Source organism: Stenella coeruleoalba, assembly GCF_951394435.1.
Source record: "Stenella coeruleoalba genome assembly, chromosome: 1".
Lineage (NCBI taxonomy): Eukaryota > Metazoa > Chordata > Mammalia > Artiodactyla > Delphinidae > Stenella > Stenella coeruleoalba.
The window spans coordinates 185,590,786-185,612,292 of record NC_137169.1 but is presented as its reverse complement, the minus strand read 5'-3'; the positions used below and the strand labels follow the sequence as shown (position 1 = coordinate 185,612,292).

General features: G+C 38.5%; 1 protein-coding gene across 4 annotated transcripts in view; it reads left to right on the top strand.

Moving 5' to 3' along the window:
- Positions 1-21,507, top strand: part of PRRX1 (paired related homeobox 1) — a 73,941-nt gene that overhangs the window by 21,250 nt on the left and 31,184 nt on the right. The window lies entirely within an intron of this gene.

Genomic DNA, 21,507 nt, shown 5'->3' with positions numbered 1-21,507 from the left:
TAGTTGATTTACAATGGTGTGTTAGTTTCAGATGTACAGCAAAGTGAATCAGTTATACATATATCTACTCTTTTTTAGATTCTTTTCCCATATAGGCCATTACAGAGTGTTGAGCAGAGTTCCCTGTGCTATACAGTAGGTCCTTATTAGTTAGCTATTTTATATATAGCAGGGTGTATATGTCAATCCTCATCTTCCAATTTATCCTCCCCCCCCTTACCCCCTGGTAACTACAAATATGTTTTCAACATCTCCTCTTGCTTTTAAAGAATATTTTGAACCTCCGGTACTTTAAGCATTGTGCAGCTTATAGTACCACGAGAGTTAAGAAATGCCTCATTATCTCATCTTCCTCAGCATTCTAAAACTTCTAACACTTCTCGTGATTTTCAGGTTATTTGGCAAATGATGTTATAGTCAGCATAAATGTACAAGTATGCGATCAATTAAACAGACCACACAGAAAAGTTCAGTAGTTGGAAAGAAAAACTGGACTTCATATAAACTGAACCTTGGAACAAGATGACAGTCCCCTAACTCTGAGACTAGAATTCAGAGACAGTTTATTAATTTCTTAACACAGGGAATTTAGACAATATTTTTCCTGAGGCTGAAATATTGGCTTTGCAACAGGACTTATTTGAGGTTTTATTAGGCTTCTCATTTCTTCTGAGCTTCCACTAATGTCTTTATTAATGATCTGAAAAAAGGAGCAGAGGAAATTGGGTCAGGATAAATCATTTTACACCAGTGGTGGCTGGAACTAGCCCTGCACATCTCCTGATGCAGGGGGACACAGAGGACAGTGTGAGGTGGGGAAGCCCTGCAGCCTGACAAGGCTGGTCATAGTCAGCTCAGACCTGGGAAGGCTGGTCAAAGGGTAATTCAAGTCCTGACTAGTAGCTGGCTAGGGAACAACTCAGCAGTTCTCAGAAGGCTGATTCCAAGCCAGAGGATTTATGGAGGCAATCTGCAAGACACAGTTAAGAGGGAAGATAATATGGGAATTACAGTGCTTTCATCCAGACTAGGAAGTTTAAAAAATATTTGTTTTGGTAGGTGAAGAATATGGAATTTGAAATCAGAACATCTAGATTTCAGTCCTGCCTATGTGTGCCACTCTTGGCCTCTATTACCCATCTGTAAAATGGAATGATAATGCATGCTTGATTTTTCTTTTTTTTTTTTTTTATGGAGTCTTGAAGGGGGCACAACATGGAAGAAAAGATGTATATGAGAAGAAACTAACACAACATTGTAAACGAACTATACCCTACTAAAAATTAAAAGAAAAAAGATGTATGTGGTTTGAGGTCTGATCAACACTACTATAAAACTCTAGTATAACAGAAGGGTAGCAAACCGCTAGGGAATCAGACGGTGGATTTTTCAAACTAGCAGGGATACATGAGGAAAGGCTTCCTGGAAAAAGCAGCATTTGAACGGGACTTGGGTGTAGTAGAATTGTTTTACAAGTTGGAACATTGTGAGTTAAGAACAATATAAACACTAAGCAAGCAAATTTCAAATGGACATGGACCTGTTCAATCCCACAAGGACGCTTGCAAGCAGAAGGGTGAGGCCTGTGAATTTCCTTGGCAGTAGCTGACATTGCTTCACTCTGTTATAGTTAAAAATATAGACCCTCCGCCTCCAGGCTGTCAATCTAGGCACCTTTCACCAGCATTAAACTCACTTAAAAATGATTTGAAACAACATTACATTTAAAAAAAAAAAAAAAGAGCCTGGTAGATTTTTAGTCAAGGGTACAAAAAACAAGTTGCTGTTTGTGTTCCAGGTACTTTTTAAAAAATATGGTCTGGTGAGTGGAGAATGGCAGCTTGGAAAACATGCTGGCTTTTAGAGGACCAGAAAACCTAAGAGGGCAAAAGCGGGCAGCTCTGCATTTTATAACCCAGCTTTTCTTTAAAAGGAGCTATTGGAGACCCTGGAAAGGGGGGAAGGAGAGAAGTGGGGAAGAGAACTCATTCAAATAATCCCATGGTTTTCAGCAAGGTCAAAAGTCTGAGAGTTCTGTGGTGCCTTGGGGAGTGGGACTAAGGAAAATGTGACTTGGCAAGGTCAGCAATTTCTGACACTCATTCAAATTCTAGCCTTAGGAGGGTAGCTATTTGATGAGAACAGGGGAAGAAGTGGCATGAATAGATGACATTTAACATCGGTAAGAGACAGGCAGCTGCAGCAGCTTGTGCGCTCAATTCCAGGAGAGACATTTCCAGAGCAAACAGCGTCACCTCTTAATCGCCTGCATATGGATTTCCCACTTGGTGGATTCTTTTAATGTCGATGGTTGCTGTCTCGAACTTGCACACTCCAGAGGTACTTCATTTCATTATCCCAGAGACTGCACGTTGAGAACCCAAAATCATCTGGAAACTAAACCTAGGCAAAACTTGTTAGAAATGTATACCTCCTAGGTAAACGAAAACAAAGAAACTATATAATATTTTTCAGGGGTAAATACAGAAGGCTTCTGGACTACCTTTTTTTTTGGGGAGTGGAACTAACATTCTTTGAGTACCTTGTAAATGGTCATGGCTTGCTTCTCTCCATTAGTTAGAACAATCAATAATTGATTGGACACTTCCTCATCCCCACCCCAAATACAAGTCATTTAAGCGTTTTTTAATTAATACTAGGCTCTTTCCAGAGTGACACAAAGTTAAACAAAAAGCGTAGTTTCTATGATATTAAGAGCTTCTTTTAGAAAGGTCACCTTGACCACTTAGGATTCTTTTTTTTTACAGGTCAGAATATTGTGAGTGAAGAACAATATAAACACTAAACAGGCAAATTTCAAACTCCATACGTGAAAGCTGGTTTTTATTTTTATTTATTTATTTTTTAATAAATTTATTTATTTTACCTTATTTATTGTTTCTGGCTGTGTTGGGTCTTCGTTGCTGCGCGTGGGCTTTCTCTTGTTGCGGCGAAGGGGGAGCGACTCTTCGTTGCAGTGCGCGGGCTTCTCGTTGTGGTGTCTTCTCTAGTTGCAGAGCGCGGGCTCTAGGTGCACGGGCTTCAGTAATTGTGGCACGTGGGCTCAGTAGTTGTGGCTCACGGGCTTAGCTGCTCCGCGGCATGTGGGATCTTCCCGGACCAGGGTTCGAACCCGTGTCCCCTGCATTGGCAGGCAGATTCTAAACCACTGTGCAACCAGGGAAGCCCTGGTTTTTAGATAGTGAGAAAGTGTTGGCGTCATACATTTACAGTCTGTTGCTATATTTGGTGAACAAGTCTGTGGGATGTACTCATGGATATTAAACAAGGAGGACTCTTGGTCTACAAACCTTCCTCTCTCACCTCTTAAAGGAAATTGATTTGGATGTTCAGGGATGCTCCACAACTTCTGTGAATTCTTTCCTCTGTATGATACTGCGCTAAGCCAACAGGAGAAGAGCTTTGCTCTGAGAGAGAGGCAGGGCCCACCGGCTAAGAATCTGGACTTCGTATACAGCCCATTCCCTCACTTCATGTTCTGTGGTTACTCTCTGAGCCCCACCTTCCTCTTCTCCAAAACGAGGAGTACAAAACCTCCCATATAGGGCTCTTGTGAGCATCCAGTGAGATAACGTATTGAGCGTGGTTAGCGCTGTGCCTGGCATGTAGCAAATACTTGCAGAATGGAAGTTATTTTATAATAAGCACTTGATCCTTATTTTACAATTGAGCAGACACTGTGGAGTCCTTTATCACTCAGCCATAAAAACTGTGTGAATATTTCCTTGAAATATTTGTAAACATCTGGAAACAATTTAGTCCGAGGACACTTTAGGTAACTAAAGGGACTCATTCTTAAAATGAATATATAGTCTCAGGAGACTCTGGGGTCAGAGAGCAAGTGACCAAATACTTCTGCTCAATCCAGAAAGCTTTGTGGTGAGAGAGAGGGAAAAAGAAGGAGGGAGAAAGAGAACGGGTGGGAGAGAAATAGATTTTGCTTAAAGCTAAGGATCAAGCATATTTTGTTTGAGAAGCAACATGTTGCTTATTCTGTGATTTAAAAGTCAAAGCATCTAGGCTGTATATCTGTTTATTTGCTGAGTGACCTCTAAATCCAGTGGAGTACCTCTCTAAAAATTATTATTGTTATTATTATTATTAAATCTATTAATCTAGAGATCTTGGGAGATAAAGCCTAGAACTGCCTGCTGAATTTGGACCTCGAAGCGGTGTAAAATTACTCAAGGGAAACATTAGCACTCAGAGTACAACGTGGATCAGAAAAATGTAATGTTACACAGTGTAAAGAGATATCTGTGGAATTGGGCTATACTTGCAAAAATGGAGGTATTTGGGTTTTTTTCTACTTTTCTTAGACGTTGCCTTTTTTTTTAACCAATCCATTTGAAAAAGCAATTGGCTTTTTAACTTTTGCTCTTAAAGATAACACAAAGCCAGGTGTGTTTTGAGGGTTCCCAACTTTTAGCCCTTCAAAATTAATTTCAGATTCATGCTCAGGATAATCTAGACTTTAGAAATCTATTTAGTTGTAAAATTTTATTCAAAAAATTCTGGGCATTCTTATTTAGCCACATAAGGACATTTATATAAACTTCCTACTCTTTTCTGACTATATCGTTTCATAAAGAAAAGGATACTATAACACCAAAATAATAAAATGACTATAATCTCAGAATAAAACATATGGGTGCACTTAACTTATGAAGAAACTCGCTGCTTTGTACTTATTTCCTCCCCATTTTATATTGGAACCTTGAAAGCTTTGTTCTGAGGACTGTTGACTAGGAGTCTCTGATCTAGGTATTTTTTGCCTCCTATATCTTCACTATATAATTGCTGATTTTGTTATTGAAACTCATTTGATGATTTCGTGATGACCCTAGTTCAAGTAAAATTCATATTCTTTAGCTATGCATTTTCAGTTCTTAGTTCTGTGACAATAAAATTATCATCAATATGCCTTAACAACCAATTACATATTTAAAACCAGATGAAAGATAATCTGAATAAAAAGTAGACATTTGAGACTTTTTTTCAGGAAATATTGATTTGAAGCTGTACTCAATCCATCAGGATCTATTTTTTCCTTATCCACTGGTACCCAAGTTCAGATTCCCCAGCTTCTTAGGGACAGTGATAGGAAAACTTGACTAATTTTCAGTTATTTCAAAACACCTAATGAAAATATATGTTTACTCTCTACAGACAAAGAAAAAACTTTACGATTTCTTGATTGGATTGATATTAAGTTACTGTCACTCTGTGGAACATTGTATAGCTCTTAGAATACAGTAGGGACTTATTAAAGAGCTGATTGAACGCATAATGAATGATGATATTCCTGGCTATCACAGGCTAAACGACACCTTAGACTGACAATTTTGAGTTTACTTAATGAAAATAACAAATGATAGTTTATTTTCCGGTAAGGTTTTTAAAACATGGAATCTATGGTGGAGGGAAGGTAGTCCATGGAACTGAAAAGATTGACAGCATTCTTTTCTTGTGTGAAGATGTGAGTGGAAACAGGCTGTGCTTTGAGGGAGTTTTGTGCACTTAATCTTTATGTTTGTGACCAGAAGTCTATGCCAAGAAGCATGTGATTTTTTTAAACTTTCAGTATATGATTCTAAGGTCCTGATATTTATCAGCTCAAAAAAAATCCTTTTCATTTCTTAGATATTTTTCTTGCTTTCGGACACCAGGTGGCGATATGAGGTGAGATGTGGGGAGCTTGGGGCCCTGAGGCTGGATTATGTCACAAGACAGATAAATTTAAAAAGGGAAGGCGTTTTAACGATTTGGCTGTATTTTGGCTGAGAAAGGCTAGGTTGGCATTCATCATCTGTATGAAACACTTTTCTCACCAGATTTCAGGCAATATTTCACTTGGAAAATTCAGGAGCTACCAGAAGGTCTGTAGCTTCTGCTAGTCTTTTCTTTTTTTTTTCTTTTTTTTTTCTGCGGTACGCGGGCCTCTCACTGCTGTGGCCTCTCCTGTTGTGGAGCACAGGCTCCGGACGCGCAGGCTCAGCGGCCATGGCTCACGGGCCCAGCCACTCTGCGGTATGTGGGATCTTCCCAGACCGGGGCACGAACCCGTGTCCCCTGCATCGGCAGGCGGACTCTCAACCACTGCGCCACCAGGGAAGTCCTCTGCTAGCCATTTTTGATTAGTATTTCATAATATACAAGACCTGCCCTCCTCCCATCTCTCACATTCATTTAACATTTACAGAGTACCTGCAGTGTTGCACGCACTGTTATAAGCACTAGAAATATTGTGTTGTATAATAAGGTCTGGGCCCTGCCCCCTAGGGCCGCATAGTTTAGAAGAGGCAGACATATGAGTCCTAAATCAGCAACATGTCATGGATTCTAGGATGGAGTCAGGATCAAGGCAGGATAAAGAAGAGTCACAAAGGATGAAGTTGTCAACCAAATAAATGGCTAAGGAAGAACTACATGGAAGATGCGAACTTTGGGCTGAATAATGAAAGATGAACAGATGTTAATCACTTAGAACGGATTGGGGGAAGGGAATTCCCTTTATACATAACAGTCCATTTTGCCACCACAGACAGTTCAAGTATGTGTGGTATGTGCAAGAAAAGTTGGTTGGGTCTTAGCAGTTAATCATAGTCATACCCAAAAGCAAACTTGGTAGTTAACATTAGTAACCTAGTTTTTGGATTTGAAAATGTGAGAGAATACACTGTTGGCAAAACCCGCCACCTCCTCCTATATATGAGAATTTTTGTGATAAGAGTAATTGTAATATAAATTGGGTTTAAACATTCAAATGTTTTTACGGGGTCAGGATGGTTTAAATATGGGCCACCTGGATTTTGTGTCAGAAAGGTCTGGACGTGTGATTCTTGGAAGAGTTTGAATAAAAAAAATTTAGAAACTATTCAGAGAGTCGGAAATTTCAGAAGATGTAAGAGCCTGGAGAGAGAATAGTAAGTTGGCTTGATGCAAGCACTGCCATTGGGGTCAGAACCAGGGACTGCAGGGATTGATCAGAGATAGTCCATTAGAAAAGGTTTGATTGCAGGGAGAAGGTACTAATGGTTTTGTCTGGGCAGACAGAAAGAATTTAGAGAGGATAATGTGATGAAAAAAATGCCTGCTTGACAAAATTTGGGGATGGATAATAGCACTAGTTTGGGTTTCAGATGGCTGTAGAGAGAGTCAGATAATCCGTTCAAGTGAGAGACATGTTTTGTTCGCCACTATTTTTCCAATGCCCATCACAGACCTGGGAAATTGTTCCTCAAAAAACATTTGTTGAATAAATGAAATAAAGCAGATGGGTTGGGTGACAGCAAGCAGACTCAGATTGGGTTAAAAAATGTTTATTAGCCAATTTAGGCATGAAATATAAAGTAATGTCTTAGACATTGCCAATGGATTTAATCAGGTCAAATTTAACCCAAGTAATGAGAACCAACTTGTTTTTATAGAGTTGCCATGCAAATGAATTCTGACTTCGAGAAGAAATTACATTCATTTCTTCCTTCTTTCTTCTTCCCTTCCTCTCTCTTTCCTTCCCTCCTTCCCTCCCTCCCTCCCTTCTTTCCTTCTTTCCTTTTTTTTTCTTTCTCATGTTTTTGCTATTATTTCAGGTACATTGAATTATTTTGTTTTCCCCAGTTCCCATCTTTTCTTCCTCTCTCCTTCTTTTTCTCTCCCTTTTCTTCTTTTTCTCCCCCCTTTCTTCTGCATTCCCTCCCCCACCCTTCCTTTTCTCCTCCTCTCCTTCCTCCTTCCCCCTTCTCCTTCCTCTCCCTCTTTTTCCTCCCCTATTCTTGTGTGAGTGACAAACATAGAATTGAAAATAAATAAACTAAAGGAGCACAGCCCCAAGGGTTTAATGTAAAATGGAAATATTTTAACCCTTGTGCTCTGGTGGCTGACAGAGTTCTAGCTGCAGGTTTCAGCAGACCACTCGACCTTCTGTTGGGGTGGGGGAAGCAATGCCTTATTACAGCACTTAAACCTACCTTATTGTAACATTAATTCAAGAAATATTTAATGCGCCAACATATGTACATGGTACTGTGTTAAGCACTCTGAGAACACAAAGTTCTTTGTCCCTCAAGAAACTTGAGTTGATGGATGGGTCTAGAATCTAGGCTCTAGATTAGATAAACACAAAATAAATATAATATTAAATGGAAAGTGATGTTACAAGAGAGGAACAAATTATTTGATACAAGAGTTATTTCTATCTTGGAAGTCCAAAATTGGAGTAGGATTTATATTTCTGGGAAAGAATATGCATTTATATTAATGATTGTCCAAGATCAGGAAGTTCTTCCTAATAACTGACAATCTTTATGGGTTAAAAATCTAATTATTCTTCCATAGTTTCAATATTTCTGATTAAGTTCTTAATTTGAAGGGTTTAACTCAAGAGAAGAGCCTTAAAAACCCCAATAAGTGGTGTTAGTAAGACTGTTGGAATAGTCTTCCTTGATTCATTGTTGAATTATATATTAGAATGTAGCTAACTTTCTAGAATGTAGTTAAAAGATAACCTTACATTATTATTATAACCCTACATTATAATGAGCATTATAACCTTATTATTAAGTTATGCATTACATGTATCTGATGAAAAATCAAAGCTGATTTTATTTCAGGTTGCTAGTATTCTCTTACTATTTAAGAATTAGATTTGTCCTAGTTGTGGAATCACTGTTTTTCAAGATAAAAAATGATAGTCTGTGATAAGGATTGAGGATTTAAATGGGTTCAGTAGAGAACTTTCATGGAAATAAGTTAAAGGAATCTTTAATTAATTCCCCACCACCACCCAACACACACTCACCCCTACCTCTCTTACATTTTTCTGCATTTGGGGCTTTTGGAATTTGTGTATCATCAAAAAGACTTACCTTCTGCAGAAAGCCCTTGACCTTGAGGTACCTTGGGAAACTTTAGGAGCTTGCTTAATCCTATATGTATTCCAGGCAAATTTTGACAGCCTTATTGCTTTTCATCATTAAGTGATCCTGGAACTTTTCCTAAATAGTTGGGCATATTAACACCAGCATCTTGATTCATTTCCAACCCAACCTTCAATTTATTCCACTTAGGCTAGTCATAGCATTCTTCCCTGCTCCTTCTGTGACCTAAGCCATTTGGGAGAACAGTGTGTGCTGTTAATATGTGTAGAGTTCTCAGGAGACAGAAGCAATAGAAAAGCCGAATAGCATGGTTTTGTTATTATTACTAATCACGGGGCTCTACCTCAAAGGAACGAGGGTGAGAAAAGATGAAATAGCATTGATAAATGACTTGCACAATAAAATATGCTGTAGAAAAGTTCTAAATATTACTATAAAGAGTGGAGACAGCATGCAAATGTGATTAAGGAGGTGGGGCCAGAGGGCAAAAGCTGGAATATGGGTGCACTTAGGGTCAACAAGACTGATTTCTGCTATGATGTAACTTCCCGCACATACCAATCTCAGAGTCGTGTTTTCAGGAAACAGGATATTTGATATGACAGCAGTGCCTTACTTACGAAGGGGACCAGGAAAGAACAACAGTTAACTTTCTTGCTGGGCTGTGATCTCCCTCTTCCCCTACCCCTAACCCCCACTAAATTCAACAATTACCATTGTAAATAATTTAAAAATTGGTGTTGCTAGGTAGAACTTGCTCAGCCAGACTCTTAAAAGGAGAACTTTTAGGAATGAGACGTTTGATAGTACAGTTGGTATGATGGAGGATGGGTAATGGGGTTGATGGGGCCATTTATTACCTGGAATTTCTTGGAAATTGAATTAAAAAGACGAGAAGATCAGACCTTGAACTGGACTAAATTTTGAGATGAGACAATCAGAAATCTGATCTGATTGGAGGAAAGTGAGATGTATCAGTAGTAGCAAAGAAACAAGTCTACGTAGTATAAATTGCAGGTGAGTTTTTGTCTACAAAATAAAATGGTTGGGAGTAATAATTCCATTTTATTTCAAACATTTGATTCCTAATTTCCATGTTTTCTGCCTGTGAGAAGCGGGAATAGTATTGTTCACCACACATAGATACCATAGAGTTTTAGTTTTATATAGCACTTGGCAGTTTTTTTGGAAGAAGGTTGCCGCCACAAAGGATGTTACTACCACATACTTTGGTTTCTAGGTGCAAATGTGTCCAAAATCCCAGGTGCAAATGTATCCAGATTTCAGCACCACAAGGTTTTAGTTTCTCACTTGTGTTTGTTGTAGTCCCTGCCAACAAATGAAACACAGTAAAGAGGTTGGGTCAATTTCTAAAATGAATTAAGGAGAAAACGGTAACTTACAGAATCTCTGAACTCACAGTTGAAAGAGAGTTTATAAGTGACTGAATCAAACCTATTCTGGGATCTGGAATTCCTCCTCTGGTATTCCTGGATTAAAAAAAATCCAGGGCTTGTTTAGTGGTTTTCACAGCTAAGGAGTGCACTATCTCACAGAACAGCTGTTTTCTTTGTAGGGTGGAAATTATCTTTATAAAATTTATATGAAAATTTTGTACATGTACATGCTTGTGTGCATGTATTATACAGATGCCCATTTAGAAGAGGCATATTCCCTATATAACTTCATTTTCTTATTCAAAAGCTAGTCACGTGGGCTAAAAAGTGTGAGCATATTTATGGGGAAAATAAGAGAACTGGAATAGTGCTTAAGAACTGGGAAATGTGCCCGCAGTATCTACCACTCTTTTAAGAAAGCATATTTAGGCTTTTAGTACCAAGCACATCTTTTTATTAACTCAGGAACTTCTACTATTTCACAATGAAAGCAGACTGTAAATAAAACGTTACTGATTTTCTTTTTTCCTTTTCCTGTAGTAACCAAATGCTTTCAGCCACTGGAGTCTAATGAATAACAGCTGTGCTTGAAGTGTTTCTATAGATAAAAAATTTTAAGTATGATAACATCTAAGGATTTTTTGTTGTTGTCAGAATAACAATAGATGCGGGAAACTAAGTGGTGACTAAGGGCATCAGTTCTTCTAATTTGTCATTCAGCCTCTTCGTGAAGTAAATTAGGAACTGGCAGAGTCTAAGAATGCAGTGCATTGGGAGAGAGGCCGGGGCTCTCTGAACCTGCATGTAGTTGCAAGAACTTGCAATGGAAGAGTCTAGTTCACCCACTGGGATGTCTTTGGTGGCCTGATTTACAAGATATCTGATATTAGAATGGCTAAATGCAATAACTCTACCCCCATGGACGGTTAGAGCTACAAGCGTCTGGAGGGGGCATCCTTCCAAACCTCTTATTTGCAAAATGAGGAATCTGAGGTGATTTACACAAGATCAGGTCGCTGGTGGCAGAACTGTGTCTGCAACTGGAGCGCCTGTTTAATGCCCATTAGGTTCCACCAGTGGCTTTTCCAAAGCTGCCTTCTGGTTGTAACCACTCAAAATAAGATGCTATATAAATACTACATACCTAAATATTCAATCAATTGCCCCCCCCCCCCACCGCCACCTTTTAGCGAAACCTTTCTGGAATATATTTGACGCTAGTGTCATGTGTCTGTTCACATACGCTTAGTGAAGGAATATTTGTCTTTGGGTGGAAAGGTCATTCTTTCATGCTGGGAATGTGTACATGCATGAGATTCTCAGCCACAGTTAGATAGAGGAGAATATTTCCTTCTTCAGAGTCAGGATCAGAAGCCTTTATACTGCCAGCTGTGCTTGAGTTCTTTTCACTTGGACATATCAACTCCCAGTCAATTATATTTCCTCATAGTTCAAATCATTTCCTATCATAATATTGTAATACTTATATTCAATACTACATAATATTGTAATACTTCAATTAAAAAATAAATAAAAATAAAAAACTCAAAAAGGAAAGTAGAGACTATTGCCACCAACATTTTTGGATTTGTATGCTGGCAAGAGTCAAACATCAAAGAAATTTTGCTGCAAAGCTTTTAGATTTGGATTGTGTTTAAAAAAAGAGAGCCACTAAAGTAGTGCTGGTTCGTTATTTTAAAATATTAAATCTGCAACACATAATCAGTGATTTGATTAATAGTGGCTAATAATTTTGGATGTGCTTTTTTGCTCTATTCAGTGAGGAATCATTTTTAAAGTCTTTATGTGTGAACTTATAGCCTCATATTGGCATTAGATATTATAAGAATAATAGTTACTGATAAATAATAAAAAGAAAACGTAAAACTAGATGTATTTAAGGTCCTGAAACTATTTTATTTGTTTACTTGATCTTTTATTTTTTTTAAATAAAATGCATATATATTCAAGGTAAAAAAAAAATCACTTCCTGTTAGTTCCTGTTAGAAAGTCACACCTCCAGTCAACAAGAAATCTATAAGAGGTATGAAATCACACCTTTCCCTCCAGCTATCCTAACTGCATCTTCTCTTTTCACTTCTTTTCCTGGATATGCTCTTTTTTGCTCTATTCTCTGGGCCCTTATCTGGAACCCCAGTTGATGTAATGTAGCATAGGCTTAGAGCGATTTAGGATGATTTTTCTGGGACCTTCCAGATGTTCAGTGTGGAGAAATAAAATATAGACGTGCTTCCCTCTAGACTTCAACATAAAAGGCTTGAGCTTTTAGCTTCCTCTCCCTGTAGTGGTACGTGTCCAAAATCCAGCACAAAAGAGAGACAGAGAGCATCCACACCTCACATCTGCACGGGTCACTCATGCAAGGTGCCAGCTAGGCAGGAGCAAAGGAGAGAGTGACACATGAAAAGTCCCAGGGCCACATGACAGTAAGACCAGCCTGGCATGCTTTTCTAGAGTGATTTGGAAACTCAGCGGGAAGGGTGCTAAATGCATTATTAGTCATGGCCAGCGGTGACCTGTCTGTATTAGAGAAAAAGAGGCAAACTTGGCTCTCAGTATCATATTTTTTGTCTTACTTTGCCTGTTCCCTAGTGTGCAGTTCTCAGAGAGGAATGTGCCATAGTATTCCAATGGTTATGAAAAGATAGCATAAGTACAGCTGGCAGTCCGGAAAGGATGTGGTTAAGATATAAGCCACTTGCAGTTCTTTATAAGTAAAAATACCTCACTTAATGGCTCTTTTTTTGTTTTTTTAACATCTTTATTGGAGTATAATTGCTTTACAATGGTGTGTTAGTTTCTGCTTTATAACAAAGTGAATCAGTTATACATATACATATGTTCCCATATCTCTTCCCTCTTGCGTCTCCCTCCCTCCCACCCTCCCTATCCCACCCCTCCAGGTGGTCACAAAGCACCGAGCTGATCTCCCTGTGCTGTGCGGCTGCTTCCCACTAGCTATCTATTTTACGTTTGGTAGTGTATATATGTCCATGCCACTCTCTCACTTTGTCCCAGCTTACCCTTCCCCCTCCCCATATCCTCAAGTCCATTCTCTAGGAGGTCTGTGTCTTTATTCCTGTCTTGCCCCTAGTTTCTTCAGAACCTTTTTTTTTTCTTTTTAGATACCATATACATGGATTAGCACACAATATTTGTTTTTGTTTTTCTCACTTCACTCTGTATGACACACTCTAGGTCCATCCACCTCACTACAAATAACTCAATTTTATTTCTTTTTATGGCTGAGTAATATTCCATTGTATATATGTGCCACATCTTCTTTATCCATTCATCTGTTGATGGACACTTAGGTTGCTTCCATGTCCTGGCTATTGTAAATACAGCTGCAATGAACATTTTGGTACATGACTCTTTTTGAATTCTGGTTTTCTCAGGGTCTATGCCCAGTAGTGGGATTTCTGGGTCATGTGATAGTTCTATTTTTAGTTTTTTAAGGAACCTCCATACTGTTCTCCATAGTGGCTGTATCAATTTACATTCCCACCAACAGTGCAAGAGTGTTCCCTTTTCTCCACACCCTCTCCAGCATTTATTGTTTCTAGATTTTTTGATGATGGCCATTCTGACTGGTGTGAGATGGTATCTCATTGTAGTTTTGATTTGCATTTCTCTAATGATTAATGATGTTGAGTATTCTTTCATGTGTTTGTTGACAGTCTGTATATCTTCTTTGGAGAAATGTCTGTTTAAGTCTTCTGCCCATTTTTGGATTGGGTTGTTTGTTTTTTTGATATTGAGCTGCTCTTATGATTCAATTTTCCAGTTAAAAAAGGGCAAAGAACACATTTTGCCATTTGTGCTAGAGATTAGTATCTCTTTATTTACATGCAAATTACTTTAAAAACTAGGAAAACCTATAAAATCTTAAATATTCCACACCAGGGACTCAAACTAAGAGTCTTTGTCAAATAAAATGAATTCTCTGAGATCTGCTTTGAGCAACTTTCTTTGCATCTAAGCACAGCCTCTCTTAGAGGAAGGAAATAGTAAAGTTCTCACAGGGAGAGAAAACGTTTACCACTCAGTAAAAATCCTGGGGCCTTGCTGTATGAAAGCTTTAATTTAGCTCGGCTCACTCCTCCATGAGTTAATTTAGAGCACTAATAAAAGGAGATTATTTTTGGACTGAGAATCTGCCTGGTACATTCTTTGAACCTAATAGAGCTAAATAAAGCCATCCAAACTCCTGTGATTTTTGGAGGAGGTCACCCACAAGTGATAGCCCTGTGATAGTTTTTATGAACATAGCAGACCAAATGTGAAGGAACATGCTCTAATCTGGAGCGATTAGGAGCCTCATATATGAATAGACCCGCTTCTTAAACCCACATTAACTGGGAAAGATATGGAATGTGAATGTGCAAGTGTGCCTGAGTGTGCACGCACACACACACACACACACATATCAGTGCAGGAGGCAGCAAGGAGAAAGGGAAAGCACATAGGCCTAGAAGTAGAATAAACCGTGTCTCAGCTTTGGCTGTGGTACCTACCCGGTTTCCATTGGGCAAATCACTTAATCTCTTTAAGACTCAGTTACTTTATTGTAAAAATGGGAACAGTCAAAAGGTTATCATATTGGATGTGAAAAGTATATACATTCACAATCACCTTGCAAGCCTAATATTTTAGTTTTGATTTTTTTCCTTGCCTGTACCTTTTCTGTTTTTTTCTCATAATAAATGTAAGACAAGCTCATCATAGAAAATTAAAGAAGAGTATAGAAAAAAACAATATGAGAAAAATATCTATTATTGCATCACTCAGAGGTAAATACTCTTAACACTTTGATTTATCTCCTTCCAGTCTTTTTTTGCTGAATAGTGTTTCACACAGTTAAGAATATACCAGATGTATAACTTTCATTCGTATATATATGGATATATGTGTTCACAAGCGTTCTTTCGTAACATTAAAAAGGCTTTATAAACGCAAATCTTACTACTGCATATTCCCCCTCCTCATCTTTATCAGCATTATTGCCAACAGCATCATTATCTTCGTTTACTGATCACTATATACTAAACAAAAAATAAGTGGTTTACATATATTCTGTTATTTTACTTCCTTCTGATAGAATACCGATGTTTGTATACTGAGACAAATATAGTCAATAAAAGCAAAATATTGGAGGGAATAATAATATTAATCTGTAAGCCTCTGAGAGAAACTCCAGGACCATTGAAATTAAATTAACTGGCAACAAGGTGATAGTAATACTGACAATGACCTCATACTTCTCTGGAAAGTTAAATCTAAATAAAGATATACACATATGTTTCTTGAAAAAGAGATGTCGTACCACATATATGCACTTGAGACTAAATTTTTTTTCTAATTTTAAAGTCTGGAAAACAAAGCATCTCTTTGTTTTTCTGTTCCTAAGGAATGAAATCATTTAAAGATGGTTTAATGCCTCAGTGAAATGCAAAAAGGCTTCTTCCGAGAATACATAGGCACCATTCAGGGTTTGGGAGGGTGTTTTAGAATCACAGTAGAGGCCTTTTGCTTATTAAAATTCACTATTTTTCTGACCAGTTAGCCTCTAAATGAAGCAGCTGAGAGGAATAAGACCATATTATTTCTTTAGTTTTCAGAAACCAATCTTGTCATTTCCATTTTTATCAACAGAGCTCATTCAGAGCAGAATTGGAGCAAAGTTGCTGCTGACTTGATTTGGCCAAAGGTTCTTAAGTAAGGCCTTTCACAACCATTGCATCTTTTTGCTGAAAGCTTGCTGGTGAAGGGAGAGAGTGCAAGAGATGGGAGAGTCAGCCTTTAAAAGTGAAGAGGGTGGGCGAGGAAGGGTCGAGGGGGGTCTCTGGGGAAGGGGCTCTTGGTGTTTAATGTTCTAATCCTCCCTTCAGAGTGGCCCACTGGCCGCCAAGGCTGGTGTTATCCTGTGTTCAGTGTTGATGGTCTGTAATCCTTTGTCAGAGTAATTGATGGTGAAGTCTGCACTTTTGCAGCTAATGATAAATAGGGCTTTTAAAGGTTATAATTTCTTGTTTAACTGATGCCAGTTGCAAATACTTTGTGCTGAGGAATAATTTCTCTCTGCCAAATAAAATATAGTGGAAGTCTGGGGCGTGTTTTTCAGCTTATTGTTAATCACAGCTTGCCTGACAGAGCACTTTCTATGCAGGAGATAAATGCTCAGGCCGTCTGGCTGCCAATTTCAGTACAGAAAGGACTTTTCTTGTGGAAAAAGCTTTTCTGTTTCTCCAGCAAACATTAATAAGTCTTGTTTATTTTTATTTTTTTTTACTTCTGATTTTTATTCTTGTATAAAACACTTTCAGAGGGCTACATGTTTAGTTCCTTGAAAAGAGAGGGATTCTTTGAGTTTCTGAATGTGTCTCACTTCTTTCTCTGTTCCATTCTGGAGCCGTGGTGCGCACATAGCTCCTCCAGATAAATGGCAAGAAGGCAACTTTCTCAATTCACAGAAAACTGAACTATGAGCCATGGGGTTGGGGGTGAGGATCTTGAGGGGGTCTGCCCATTCCAAGACTGAAGGAAAAGTTAGAGTAAAAAGGGCTGGAGAATGGCAAAGAGAAGAGAAATAAGGGTTCCCGTGGGCTCAGAAGGAGACAGGCTTGCTTGGATTTGAATTGCATAAAGCAACACAAAAATACAATGAGAAGTGCCAGTTTGCCTCAAAGTACAAATGCATGCACTTCTGGGGGTTTCATATATATATAATTATACTTAAAATATACCAATAGAGTTAGCAATTTTAAAATACCCTGTGGTCAATATTTTGTCATATCTGATATTTTTAGAAATTTTCTTTCTTTTCTTTAATAAATCAAGTTGCTTAAAGTGAGACTCCTCAGGAGCCTGGGAAGTTCAGTAGGTCTCAGGTGGAATGTTGGAGGGTGGAGGCAATACCAGGTAGTATAGAGCCTTTGATGGGTTGAGTTACTGCAGGTTCCTAGTGGAGGGGTGCGTGGACTTTTTGGATATACATTTGGACCATTTGGAAAGTCCTCAAAGCTCTGCCATACAGTAAAAAATTTCACTTCTTCATGTCCTGAATTTGTACTTTGAATCTTTTGTAACTCAGATACACATATACTTAATAGATTGAAAGAAAGATCAGCAGGGAAGTTAAAAACAGGTACATATCAGAGAGATAGTGAGAGATGATGGACAGAGATATTATGGTGGAAGTTTGAGAATCAGAGATGCCTAAAGCATCCTGAGCATTAAAAGCAGCAGGATGGGCCACATTATTAGTACTGACTTTTTGAATATATAAAGTGTCGATGTTTGCCTCACGCCGAGCCAAAACCACACTCTATGCAATTAGCAGGATGCTATCTGAAAGGCAGAACTGCTCCTGTCACCCACTCCCCTGCTGAAAAATTCATTACTGACTCCCCTGCGCTAAAGGATGAAGTCCAAATGCATGTTTTAGGAGGCCCTCCACCATCTGGCCCTGCTTTCCCTACAGCTCCATCTTTCTCCTCTTCTCAAAGATCCCAATGCTCAGCTTCAGCAACACAGGAAGGTCAAGATCATATCACTTGCCAGCCCTGCCTTCTTGAGATGTCTACTTTTCCGAAACTCTGAAATTAGGACAATGACATGCTCCTTCATGGGGCTGGAATGAGGAATAAATGAAGTGAAAATCCTCTATTAGGAATGAGTAATACTGCTTTCTATAACTTTGCTCCATCCATTACAAGCAGTCATCCCCCCCCGGTCAAAGTGTAATTTTTTTCCTTGAAAATCCAGTGCAATTTGTTTCTCCTTTTCCGTGACTTTTTTTTTGCGGTACGCGGGCCTCTCACTGCTGTGGCCTCTCCCGTTGCGGAGCACAGGCTCCGGACTCGCAGGCTCAGCGCCATGGCTCACGGGCCCAGCCGCTCCGCGGCATGTGGAATCCTCCCGGACCGGGGCACAAACCCGTGTCCCCTGCATCTGCAGGCAGACTCTCGACCACTGCGCCACCAGGGAAGCCCTGTGACTCTTTTTTTTCATCTGTTAAGATGCAGTTGATCCCTCCTTTGTTCCACAGCTTTGCAGTGTATGCCTCTGTTATTTTACTTAGCTCATTTTTTTTGAAGTTAACCTATTTATAGATCTGTTTTTCTCACTAACCTGTGAGCTCCTTGTGGGGGTGAAGGCCATTGACCTTGCATACTCACCAGCCCCTAGGTGTTCAGTAAACATATGTCACATTGAATAGAAAGAAAACACAAGATAGGAAACCTGAACTGATTCATCATTGCAACTTTATTTTAATTCCATGGTTTAAAGGCTCGTATACACCTTGGGCATGAACTCAGTTTAATTTGTGGGCTACTGATCATTCCATCTCTACTCAGGCCAAATGCTTTGCTTGCTTTGTTCAAGAATCGCTCATTTGTCAGACTCCCCCTGTGGAGTTGGTCTGTGTGTGAGGTGCGTGTGAGGGAAAAGCAGAGGCACATTTCTGCTAACAAATGTAGTTTCCATCACAAAAGAACTAAAAAGAGAACTACCCAACTTAATTTCTTAGTGGGGCTCACCGGATCCTTAAATTGAGGTGCTTATCTACGTTCACATCAGACGATATTGAATTTTGCTGGTTTTTCTCATGTTTTCCGTTGTTCTATCTCATGAGCACCCTCTGAAGGATAAACACTTACATTTTTAATTTTATTTTGATAGCACTTAAGGCAAAGACAGTATAATATGGTTCTTCCATAAATGGCAATAGTAGAGTATTTCAAACAACGTGGGGATTCCAGAAAGCTGAGGTCGCGGCACTTCAGTGATTGATGATGCTGAGTGTAACGGATGGGTACTAGGTCTGTGCAATTATCTTGTTCCCACTGGCCTTGTGCATAATCGGATTTATGCTCCCATGATTCTGGGAAGAATTTGTAACGAGTTGATCAGGAGAAGAATAGAAACATCTTGTAGGCTGTAACTTCAGTGTTTAACATTTTGCCAAGTCAAATGCTCAGAAGTGTTTCTCTGAAAGAAACACCTCTTATAAAAATCATATGATTGCAACCCAATCATATATATATCAAGAAGTTGGTGTATTTATTTATTTCAAATTCTGAGTTAAAATTATATCCAACATACGCTCACCAATTCCTATGCACTTCTTAAAAGTTCTTTCATTTTTTGATAGTTTTAGGAAGGACATTTTATAACCTCTGCATTCTTTCAGGAAAGAATGCTGGTTCTATGAAAGACAAACAGAGTAAAGAGTTTCAGAACTTGGGCTCTGTAGCCAAACTACTAAGAGTCAAGTGTCAGCTATGTGCCCCTGGTCAGGCTGCTCAATCCCTCTCAGCCTTGGCTTCTTCATTTGCAACATGAGCATATAACATGACCTATTAAGGTAATGAAATATAAAATATTCCATGTAAAGTACTTAACAGTGATTCTTGGAAAATAGTAATTACTCAGTAATTGTTCGTTATTAAGAAATATTAATTAAGTACTTACTTGGGAAATCATATTAACACAACATCACATTAGATCCTGGAAAGTAGGTAAGACAGTTACAAAATATTGTGTCTGCCTTTACAGAGTTTACAATAATAATGTCTTATTTGTATGCATAGTAGTTTTTAGGAAAAAAATCTTATTTGAACCTCACAACAATCCTTTAAGATTTTTTTTCATTTGTTAGTAAAGAAACTGGAGCATAGTAAGGCTGCGAGTTTGTTGAATGACAGTGAGGGGCAGACACAGGTCGGGCACTCAAGGCTCTTGTCTTGAGTTAGTGTCATTTCCAATACACACCAGTCTCTCCCTTTGAGTAGCTATTGAGACTAAAATACATAGAAAACAAAGAAGACAATGTAACAGTGTATAACAATGTGCTAAATTGTGTGAATCAAGCACTTAGTGCAATTAGAGTTAAGAAAAGAGAATAACTCATGTGATCTTGAGAAGTCGGGAAAAGTAAAATAAAATTTTTAATTAGAAATAAAAACAGTGAACTCACCCACTAACCATTTTTAATTCTGAATGTTACTGAACATTGGTTTCTCTTGTACATTAAATTAAGTAAACGTTACTTTACTTAGTTTTGCTAAATTTATTAAATTATTAATATATTTTTCCTTAAAATTGTATTTAAGTGCTCTTTTCTTATACTGTAAACACATTTGGAATATAAATGAAATAGCATATGTGAGGTGTTTTATGATCTTTGGAAGAAAGGCATAAAAATGCAACCTCTCAACCCTCAGAAGTTATGAATACAATTACATTGTCTCTCTCTAATGGAATTCTGTTCTCTCCAACTGCACTGAGAATAAAGTGGGGAACATAGATTTCTAGTTCTATTCCTGAGGTTTAAAAATCTCTAGGCTGTGGTTAACTTTTGGCTTGAGACCACAAAAAACACACTCCAAATATTTGTCATATCCAAAGGTTAAGTAGGGTACAAAGATGTAATTGATTTATTGGCCATTGGTCACTGGAGTCATTGTATAGGACTGTATGCAAACTTGCCTTCTTAGCTGTACTATATTCTTAAAGGCACCTTGAGAAGCAAGCTAGACTTGGGAAAGCCAGTGACATACATCTTCCTGTCTCCTGTCCTGAGCTCCCACAAGGGATGATCTTGGAGGAACTCGCCATCATGATAGTCTTTGTTGAAACAAATAAAACGGTAGACAGATTTGCCCCAACAGATCTGCACCCTGTGTATAATAGACTATACACCAAACTCTTCTTAATCCTAAATGTCAGAGTTTTTCTCTCAGCCTGGGAAGTAAATTGTTTTTCTGAATGCTCTCCTTTTGGAAGAGGCATCAACTTGGAATCTAACTAACAGGCCTAAATTCTGTTGTTACTGGATCCTTTGCAACATTATTTTTCCAGCCCTGACAAGAAACTGCTTTTCTAGAGGGACCCATAAAATCTACCTAGTGGCTTTGGTCTGGATTTTGAAACATATACTGCAAATGGTTCCAAAGGCTTGCGTATTACTTGGGTCCTAGTGGGATGGTGTTAATGTATAAACACTCACAGTTTAATGGAAGAGCATCCTTAGTGATTCATCTTTAATGCACTCCTACTCCTTTTGTGTCACTTCCCCTCCTCTATGTCTGCATTATGCAACAATTTAAGACCCCATTGATATAGCACTTGGTTGTACCAACCAGCACAACTTGGCAATTGACTTACTTGGAACCTTACACACT